The sequence below is a fragment of the Marmota marmota genome, unplaced genomic scaffold (assembly GCF_001458135.2).
Source record: "Marmota marmota marmota unplaced genomic scaffold, marMar, whole genome shotgun sequence".
NCBI lineage: Eukaryota > Metazoa > Chordata > Mammalia > Rodentia > Sciuridae > Marmota > Marmota marmota.
Genome location: NW_025999943.1, coordinates 6,763,589 through 6,775,222, shown reverse-complemented (window position 1 = coordinate 6,775,222; position 11,634 = coordinate 6,763,589).

The following is an 11,634-nucleotide window of genomic DNA, read 5'->3' as shown; positions in this document are numbered from 1 at the left end:
TTGTCTTCCTACAAATTGAATCATCAGTTTGATGGTATATACTTCATTTTGATATACACATATAGAATATGAAGCACCTGCAGAGGCAGCCGACCAGGTTTTCAGTTCATCCTTATGGGAAATGGTTGATGACCCTTAGCCAGTGTTAGTTCCATATGGATGCTCTTCTGTTAGAAATAAATTTCTTGCGACTTACTGGTTTAAACTGGAATATCTGCTCCTTGCTATGACTAACTATAGAAATTTCTTTGTTTCTACGACAGCACTGGTTCTAAGCCATGTGAGTACTTAGTATCAATCAGATTCCAGGATAATGTTCTTCTCTCCAATAATTTTTTTTTCCTATATGCTTCACAAAATGCCAAACCCCTCCATTCCTAGATCTGGAAAACAGGTCTATGGTGCAACAGTTGTATGGCCACTCTTCAAACCCAGGCACTCATTAGTCAAGTCTGCAGCCAGTGCCTGCATTCCCCCACTCACCAGGAGCATTCCTTCTTACAGCAACATGGATGACTGAACACATCATTTAATAAAAAGAACAATTCCCTGCTCAGGATCTGGCTGGAAACTTTGGCACTGGACCTCTGATGATGGTTCCTTCCCAAGAGGGGAGACTACCGAAGAACTTTTGGTCAGTCATTGCATGCCTATATTTGGCAGGCTATCTAATCTCAGCTTAATAAGCAAGACCAGTAATCGGTTTTGTAAACTCTCAAACATATGTACCATTACAAAACTGCCACTTTCAAATCTGATTATTGAATGGTACAGAGTGGAGCAACTGTGAAGTACTATGTTCAAATATCAGGCTGCTTCTGATATACAAGAAACAGAAAATGTCATATTTCAAGGAAAATGCTGCACACTGGAATATATTTTTTAACTTATAGAGAGTTTTGGTAAGATAAATACAATTATAACTTGTCTGGGAAAGGGAAGACTGGGTCACTATTTGGTAACTGTCACAAAGAACCTAGAGAGGATTTTCAAGGAACATGTGCTAGGGGTGACACAGATAAGCCAAGACATAACCCTGAATCTCATGCAAGCCATGGATTTTTTAATACTAACAATTACACAGGCACAGAGAACACACTAATTATGAGTACAGTGTGGTTATACAAAGATCATTCCAATTCTCATTGTTTTTAGTTCCAGGCTTCTTCAGCAAAACCTGACCTGCTGATTGGCAATTTGAGCCAATTGAAAGAGATGATGTTGGACAACACAATTGTTCCTCTTTATAATCAGGTTTCTTAAAAGGAGAAATGTGTTCTACATAGATTCAAGTGAGCAGGCAAACTGGTATTGACTGCACTCTCCACAGCACCACTCGATTGGATATTGTGGTTCTGGAGTATTATGGGTATATATTAATAATTCTTTATACTTAAAATATTTTAAATAGTAGAGAAAAATACATAAAGAATAAATAAGCATGTCCCATGATTAGATGGATAAAGATAGATAAATTCATCTTTAATTGAGATTTGAAAAATAATTTCAGTTTATTCTTTCTTAGATTATTTGATCCAATGTCCTCAGTGTACTTTAGAAACTCTTAATATGATTATGTTATTTGATTAAAAGTCTATGGGGTTCAAAGTCACTTCACTCAGGTGAATAGGGGAGTCAGAATAGCCAGTCAATTTTTTCCACTGATTAACATCAAATTGACAAAATAAGAAGGTGAATTTGAAAGAAAAAAAGTGATGATGCATTCAAAAAGCAAAGAGTACACAGAAGTGTAGTCAGGAATAAAATCGGCATTTCTATATATAGTGTGTTTAAAGATACATTTGGCTACAAATATCAGAAAGTCCAACTGAAAAAAAAGCCAAAATAAGAAGAGGTCTTTGATTATCTTATATAAGAAGTCAGGAAATGAGTGATTCCTGAATTTCCTCAAAAGCCTAGTGAAGTCAGGAAGCCCAGGGTCTACAACATCATGATCCTTGTACTTAAACTATGAAGAGGCTACTCCAGCTCCAGGTATCTCACATGCAGAAGAGTCATCTGAGGACTAAAGGTCTGGGATTGTCAATATTGCTGCAAAAATGAAATTGGAATTGTTAGCAAGAAGGAAAAGGCAATAGGTGTAACACAGAAGGACTCACAGGAGCTACAGATACTCTGCCTTCTGAGGGTGTTCTCACAAACCTACAATTGAGATCAATAAATTCCTCATCTCTGACACTATGACCCCCCAATCCACACAGATTTTTATAAAACCTTGACAGGATCTCTCCATCCATCAATCCAGTTCCCTCTGTTGAGAAGAAAAAGAAGAGATAAACTATCAATGGGAAGTTTCTCTACATCAAAAACAATAACACCAGGAAGCAGTTAAAGGTACAAAGGAAGCATCAAGATCATTTGATCATAGGGAAAACTGGACTGATAGTTTGCTAAAGGATATGGCTTTACTATTATTGTAGAATTAATTGGAGGCAAAAATGGTAGCAGAACTCAGATAGCTAGAATTACCACTCCACACTCACACCTCTATGCCATCAGTTCATATATCTCTGCTCACTATCAATTCAAGCATCAAGGATTAATCTGTTAAGATTTCTCCATTTCAAAAATGGTAAATACAGATATAGGCCCAGTAGTAATTCTGCATTTTTGCTTCCTGGAGTTGTAAAACTGCCAGACAATAGTTGTTTACCCTGGATATTTCCAGCAAGGAAAATATTAAGAACATAGACTTTATGTTTTAGTGCTAAGAAAATGACTTTTAAAAACTTTTAAATGTATTTTCAACATCTAAGAATATATGAAAACCTCAAATAGATTTATATTGACAAATACAAGCCATTGCTGGCCTAATGGGGCTCCCCTGTAAACTCAGTGGCTCAGGAGACTGAGGCAACAGAATTGAAAGTTCAAAGCCAGCCTCAGCAACTAAGCCAGGACCTAAGCAACTTAGGGAGACTCTGCCTCAAAGTAGAATATTAAAAGGGTTGAGGATGTTGCTCAGGGTTAGGTTCAATCTCTATCTAGTACCGCCCCCCCCCCAAAAAAAACCCTTCTTAAAAAAACAATGTCTTTATATCAGTCTTTTATTCAGAACTCAAACTCACCCCTTTGAAGCAAGTTTGGGATTGTTGGTGAAAATATAGATCAAAGCATAGACTGGATTCAGGAAGAACTGGATTTGAACACCTACTCAACTATTTACTAACTGTTGACCTCAAGCCAGTTACATAAGTATTCTAAGCCAGTTTTTAAAATTAAATAATAAAATAGCTATTTTGTTGAAATATTATAAAGATTTGATTTGATAGTATATATGATAGTATCATATATTTGATAGAACATATGATCACATAGCAGATACTCAGAAAAGAGTGACATTCATAATAATTAGAGAAAACCATGTGGGTTTTTAAAAAGTAGAATTGTTATAACTTCCTGCAATTATGAATAGACAGCTACAGGACTAAGGACCCCTAACATAGAAAAGGTGCCCTGGCAAACTTCAGTATGATTTTCACTTTTCATACATGAGATAGATTAGAAGATTGTTCAGAAACTTCCATGAGAGGCATATACTTTCATTCCATTGAGGTTGGGTATGACCATGTGACTTCTTTCAACCAAGGGGATATTAGCAGACAATAGGCAAACAGATGCTTGAAACAGGGAGCTTGGCTTCCTCTTCTCAGTTCTGCCATGACCTTAAAAAAACATGTAAACAAACCCAGGCCCATTGATCCCTCTAACTCCAAAAGAGGAGATACTTGGAGCCCAGCCAAGCTGCCTGCAGCAGTGAGCCCAGTTTCAATTTTTCAGTTCCTAACACACAGACAGATGAGTGAGACCAAATGAATGTAGCCTAGATTCTCCAAACCACATTAATGCAGGAATAAATGATTATTATTTTAAGCCACTGAATCATGAGGCAATATTTTCAGAAGCATTTCTCTGGCAATAATTAACTGTTATGCAACATTTTTGCTATCACGCTTGCAGAGTTGCCATGGGCACATTCATGCCTTCATGAAATAGTATTTAAGACATATTTCTTGATCACTTACCATGTGCAAGGACCATACTACACATAGAATTAGTGGGGGGTTTTTTTGTTTTTTTTTACTTTAAAGAGTGTAATCCTGAGTGTAAGCATGTATTTATGATCACTGGCATAAAACAGATTCTGAGATTGGTTTTTGGAGGCAAATATATTGCTGAAGATTTCAAACAACAGTCAAAAGACAAGAAAATAAATACAAAAGCATAACATATGCCCTTGCACCCCTTTCACAGAATATAATGAAGCAACAAATTTCTCTCAATTGTAGATACATTTTGCCTCTCAAGTCATTTGAAGACAGAAATGGCTCTGAATGAACAAAAAGTAAACAATTATAGCCAATAGCCAAAGCAAGGTGAATTGTTGATTTTGTTTTTAAAATGTGGAATAAGAACTCAATCACCACCAGATGCAGTGGCACATGCCTGCAATCCCTGCAGCTCAGGAAGCTAAGGCAGGAGGATCTTGAGTTCAAAGCCAGCCTCAGCAAAAGCCAGACACTAAGCAACTCAGTGAAACCTTGTCTCTAAATAAAGTACAAAATAGGGCTAGGGATGTGGTTCAGTGGTCAAGTGCTCATGAGTTCAATCCCTAGTACCTCCCAGAAAGAAAGAAAGAAAGAAAGAAAGAAAGAAAGAAAGAAAGAAAGAAAGAAAGAAAGAAAGAAAGAAGGGAGGGAGGGNTATATTGAAGGAAGGAAAGAAAGATGGAAGGAAGGGAGGGAGGTAGGAAGGAAGGAAGAAAGGAAGGAATCACAGGAATAATACTTCTTAATGTATTTTAATGAAATATTTCAGATAATCTTTTCATTTTCTTCAAAGAATAGTTTATTTCTAGTGCTAGCATCATGGCAGATTAAGTCAATAGGCATTCCCCTCCAGCTGTAATGTGCAGATGCAATACAATTGCACAGGCTAGATTAAAGGTATTAAAAATTATGTTTAAATGCATAGCCAAATTGGAAAAAAGAAGGTAAGTCCTTGGATATGGGAATGAAGGGGAACTCATAGCTCAGGCAGCAATCCCCACGAAAGCTCAGTCACCTAGAGGCATTTGAAAGACAGCTATGTCCAAGCATTGTGTGTGGTATTGCATATTTTGTTTGTTTGTTGTTGTTGTTTGTGGTACTGGGGATTGGACCCAGGGCCTTGTGTGTGCAAGGCAAGCACTCTACCAACTAAGCTATAACCCCAGACCCAGGACTGTGCTTTTAATGTCAGTTCAGGGGCAAGAAATATAATCCTGGAAGAGAGAGTGAGATGAAGACTTTCATAAAATCAAGATAATTGAAGACCCAGCCAGTTAGTGAAGAAACTCTACCTACATGGCTGCAGGCATAGTAAGGAAGATTTCTTTATGTCCTTTGTCCCTAGGAAGGAAAAATGTTGTACCTTGCATAGATGTCAAGGGCTAAATTTATGCCATCCCTGTATTTTGGAAATCCCAGCCTAAGACATTGAAATCTCTAAAATTCTTGGCAAAAATTGTACAGTTTCCACATAGGAAAGTATATTTAACTCAAGGCACATTGAACCTTTAAAAAGGAGGCAGGGAGAATCCTCTGTCAAATATGAACTCACAATAACCCAAGGAAATAAAACATCATCATGGAGGATTAATAGATATAACAAATGAGAAATGGCTCTACAAAAAAAAAATAATTTGAAGAAAAAATGAACAGTGTGCTTAAAATACTAAGCATGCAACAAAAAGAAACCATGCTCATGATGAAATATAACCAAAAATGAACTTAAAATAACCACATTTAAGTAATAACAAGGTAAACTCCTAGAAGAAAATTTTATGAGCTACTAGGGCAGCTGGAGATTATCAACCAAAAAATCAAGAAAAAAAAAATTACACTGAAATGAAGATGAAAAACAAAGAAATATCATCAAGTAGTTGATGAAATTAACTTTCAAATGAGAATCCTATAGCAGCAAAAGAATAACACACTAAATATAAATGGGTAAGCTTCCTTATTTATTGATGGATTACACAGATCAGAATAAATTTAATGCCAAAATCACACATGAAATCTATTTTCAGTCTTTTGAGGACCCTCCATATGTTCTCCATAATGGCTATACTAGTTTACATTTCTATCAACAGTGCATAGGATTTCCTCTTTTGCCATATCCTTACCAACATTTGTCTTTTTTAAACAGTCATTCTAACCAGGGTAAGATTGTGGTTTTGATTTACATATCACTAATAATTAGTAATTTTGAGCATTTTTTTCATATACACCTTGACCATTTATATGTCTTTTTTTTAGAGAAATGCCTATTTCTGTTTTTTATCCATTTTTAAAATGTATTATTTGGAATTTTTTCAATTGAGTTGTTTGAGTTCCTTATATATTCTGAGTGCTAATCTCTTATTAGATAGATAGTTTACAAATATTTTCTCCCTTTCTATAGGTTGTTTTTTCACTTTGATGATTGTTTCCTTTGTTCTGCAAAAGCTTCTTAGTTTGATATAATTTTTTTTCTATTTTTGCCTTTGTTACCTTTTAATCCCGACTGGGATATTACGCAAAACAAAAACAAAAACAAATTTCCTATACCACTGTCTTGAAGTGATTTCTCTGTGTTTTCTTCTAATAGTTTCAGGTCTTACATTTAGGTCCTTGATCAACTTGGGGGTTGATTTTTTTTTTTTTTGGTATGGTGAGAGATAGAGGTCTATTTTCATTCTTCTGTGGTAAATATCCAGTTTTCCAATAACCATGTACTGAAGAGACTATTCTTTCTTCAATATATGTTCTTTATTCCTTTGTTGAAAATCAGATGAATGTAAATATGTGGATTGATTTCTAGATTTTCTATTCTGCTCCAGTGGTCTTTATGTCAGTTTTTATGCCGGTACTATGCAGTTTTTATTACAATAGCTTTGCAGTTTATTTAATTTAAGTCAAGTATTATGATGTCTATAGGTTTATTCTTTTTGTTCAGTGCTGTGTTGACTATTCTGGGTTTTTATGGTTCCATACTGATATCATGATTGGTTTTTCTATTTCTCTGAAAAATGTCATAGGTATTTTGATATGTATTGCATTAAATATATTTATTGCTTGGGTATGATGGACTTTCTAATAATATTAATTCTTCTAATCCTTAAACATGAATGTCCAATTTTTTGTTGTCTATAATTTCTTCCATTAGCATTCTATAATTTTATTGTTTTTTAAATTTCCTCATTTAAATTTATTCCTACCATTTGCCGGGGGCAGGGTGCTTTTCTTGTTGCTGTTGTTTTGTTTGTTTGTTTTTCCTAGTGCTGGAGATAGGTCTCAGGGCCTCACACATGCTAGGCATTTGCTCTACCACTACCTCCTACTTACTTTATTATTATTATTGGGTGGGGATATTGTGAATGGAATTACTTTTTAAAAAAAATTCAACTAGTTTGTTAGTAATGTATAAAACTGCTACTGTGTTTTGTATATAGATTTTATATCCTGCATATTTTCTGAATTTGCATATCAATTCCAAAGATTTTGTTTTGTTTTGTGGGTTCTTTAGGACTTTCTTTATATAAGACCATGTTACCTGCAGAAAGGATAAATGATGCCCTTCACTTTTTTCTGTTGCTTGATTTCTCCAGAACTTCCTATAATATATTGAATAAGTGTGGTGAGGGTAGACATTCTGCTCCAGATAGACATTTTGCTCCAGATCTTAGAGGAAATTTCAGTTTTAGCATAATATATGCTGTGAGTTTGTCATATATAGCTTTAACTCTGGTGAAGTATATTCCTTCCATCTCTTTTATATGCATCTGGTTTTATTATATTTTAACTCTAATGTTTCTCTACTATTTTTTTAAGCTAGAAGATCTGTCCATTGATGAAGATGGGGAGTTGAGGACCCCAATTACTGTATGTTAGAATTTATCTCTCCCTGTAGATCTAATAATGTTTGTTTCATATCATTGTGTACATTAGCCTTGGGTGCACATATACTTATAATTGTTGTTTCCTTTCAACAAATTAATCCCTTAATCATATGGTGGCCTTGTCCTTTTTATAGCTTTTTTTAGTCAGGCAGTATTTACATACAACACAATAAATATTAAGGCAAAACCCATACTTATGGCAAAAGGAGTAATTTTCTTAAATAAAAAAGAAAAATTCATTCAACCCTAAATTTTTATAAATTCAACAAGAATCTTAAAATATATAAAGTCAACATTTTCATATTATAAAAAATGGACAAATTCACCATCAAATTAGGGTTATTTAAAAAATTATTTCTTCCAAAATTATGTAGATAAGGCATTCAAGAAACAAAGATGGAGATTTGAACAACACTAAATATAATAGCATTCTAAACCTAACAGTTAATGGGCACAATTTTTTTTAAAGTATATAAGGAAAATTTTTTAAGATCAACCATATTCTAGGCCATAAAAGAAGCATCAACAAACCGTAAGGACTGTATTTCCTTGATGATGTAGGACCTGGAGCACCTTTTTTCAAGTGTATTTCCCATCTGTGTATCTTTTATGAGATTTCTTTTAAGGTTTTTGGTTCATGTTTTAGTTGGTTGCTTCTTTTCCTACTGTTGTATTTTAAGAGTTCTTTATAATTATTGATAATAGTCCTATGAGAGCCTAGAAAGCAAGACCGAAATTCAACTGGACAAAAAAGTCCTGTAGTTCCATGTCCAGAATCTGGGGTATATGGCATTGCGGGTTCTCTCCATTAGGCTTGTGGAGCTCTGCCTCTATGGTTGTGCTGGTTTCAGACCACATGTCCTCTCTCTTGTCTTATGTCTGCTCAATTCTTACAGTATTCCTCAGCAGACATTCCATGTTACTGGCATCTCTTAATCTTGGGGGTCTCCACTGTTGTTTAGAGTTTGTTCCCGTATCTTCAAGCATTGCCCCCTGAGAGGGGGGCACAAGAACTCTGACTCTGCTGCACTTTGCCTGGTCTCCCAGGCCTTCCTTTGAAATCTCTGTGGAAGCCTCCACAACCACCAGCATCCTCTATTCCTGCAGAACCAGTCCCACATGGTCTGCCGTCATCACCAACAATAGCCAAGCCTCCTGGGACCATGGCTGCATCAGCCTCTGAGTACCTGGGCAGCTGAGCATGGTGAAACAACTTCCTGGGCCCCCTCTGCAAGCCAGGTGTCCCCCTGGTCTCTTCTCAAAGGAATTTTTACTTTCACAACCTGGAGCCTGCGATGAGTATGGTCTTGCCAATTCCCGAGACACCCTCAAGTCATCTTTTCTAGTTTCTTTGTAAAGTACATAGCAGCATCTCTTTAATGGCTGTAATCTCTTTAACTACCCAAACTTCCTTAGCCCAAGTTTTACTCACCAAACTGGCCAAACTGTAAATTTTTCAGATCTTTCATCTCTGCTTTCTGCTCCTGATCATCATAGTAAGCTTTGCTAAAAAATGCCCATAATATCTGTGTCACTAGCTAGACATGATGGCAAATGCCTGTAATCCCAAAAGATTCGGAGGCTGAGGCATGGGATCTCAAGTTCAAAACCAGCCTTAGCAATTTAGTGAGGCCCTAAGCAACTTAGTGAGACAGTATATCAAAATAGAAAAGGAAAAGGTATGGGGATGTGGCTTAGTAGTTAAGCTTCTCTGAGTTTAATGTCTGGTACCAAAAAATAAAATAAAATGTCCATGCTCCTGAATGCTGTGCTGTCTTGAAGTTTTCTCTACTGGATTAATTAATACATCACCTTTAATTCAGCCTCACAGAAAGTCTCAGGACCTGGGCAAAATGTAGACGATTTCTTTTCTTTTTTTTTTTTTTTTGAGAATTTTAATATTTATTTTTTTTAGTTTTCGGTGGACACAACATCTTTGTTCGTATGTGGTGCTGAGGATTGAACCCGGGCCGCACGCATGCCAGGCGAGCACGATACCGCTTGAGCCATATCCTCAGCCCCTGTAGACGATTTCTTAGCCAGAACATAACACAAATGGCCTCTAGTACAATTTCCAATAGAGTCCTCCTTCTCCTCATAAATCTCATGAACCCAGGTCTTACTGTCCAAAGCCCTATCAAAATTCTGGTCTTCCAAGCTTCACTAGAACCACCTATTACCAGAACTATCCACTTACAACAATCTAAAGCTTTTCTAGCTTGCATCTCTAAAATTTTCAAAATTCCTCCCACAAGTTCCAAAAGCTCCCAAAGCTTCACACATGATCAGGTTAATCAAAGCAAAAATCCCACTTCATGGTATCAATTTTTGTTTTAGTCAGCTTTTTTGTCACTGTGACCAAAAGACCCGACAAGAACAATTTTAGAGGAGAAAAAGTTTATTTGGGGCTCATAGTTTCAAAGGTCTCAGTCCAGAGATGGCTGGCTCCATTGCACTAGGCCCAAGATGAGGCAGAAAAACATGGTGGAAGAGAAAAGAATTTAGGACTTGGCTAATCAAGAAGCAGAGATAGACTGCTCTGCTCCACAAGGACAAAATATAAGCCCCCAAAGCATACCCTCAGTGATCCACCTCCTCCAGCCACATCCTACCTGCCTACAGTTATTACCCAGTTAATCCATTCAAGGAGATTAATGCACTGATTGAGGTACTCATAACCCAATCATTTCACTTCTGAACTCTTTTGCATTGTCTGAGTTTTGGGAAGACATCGCACATTTAAAACTCATGTCTAAATCATAACAGCTAGTGTCAGTTATCTGGATTTGTCTTTTCCTTTAATTATTATGTTGACTATTTGGGGTGTTTTGCTTCTTCATATGAATTTTAGAATTGGGGAAATATATCATGAGAGAATGCAAATTAAAACAATGACATACCACTACCCATGTGTTAGAATGGCCAAAGTCTAGGACATTTGCAACATCAAATGTTAGTGAGGATGTGGAGCAGCAAGGATTCTCATTCATTGTTGGTGAAAATGCAAAATAGATCTTGTTAGGAATTTCCAGCAATAGTGGGGTGCTCCGGAACCTGGAGGAAGGATTTCCATCAAACGAGGATCGGCTACGGGGACTCAAACGCGAGAGATTTGTCGCATGGAGGGTAACACTGCTTATTCAGCAAATAGCCCCACGGCTAGAGTCTGCAGCGCGCTGGGAAATGAGGAGGAGATAGTGGCGCAGGGATACAGTGCTGCAGTTTCTGCCAGCCGTGCAAGCACCGTACTCAGTGCTGAATTCTGAGTTCGAGACGGGGGAAGGAAGCGGTCCATTTCGGTTCTCCACACCGGTCAGACCACAGAGGAGGCCAGCGGCCACCATCTTGGAGAGCTGACGTCACCATCCCTGTTTTCGACTGACCACAGCTCATTCAGCCATAGAACAGGTAATTTCAGGCTGCCATTCGCCTGCGGCTTGCAGACAGATTACTCAGGCTCAGTGCCTGAGTGCTTCTTGGAGCCTGCTCTTATCAGAGCATACACCGAGCTCGGAGCGGCTGAGTTCCGGCTCCCGGAACTGCCCTGACCCAGGGCTAAGGAGCCCGCGGAAAAAGCTTCTCGGTCTGGGTCCTGCTGAGGGCCGGTCAGGACTCACCCGTTGCTTTGGTTACCCGGCAAAGGGAACGAAATGCTGCCATTCGCATAGGATACCAACATGGCAGAGATCTTA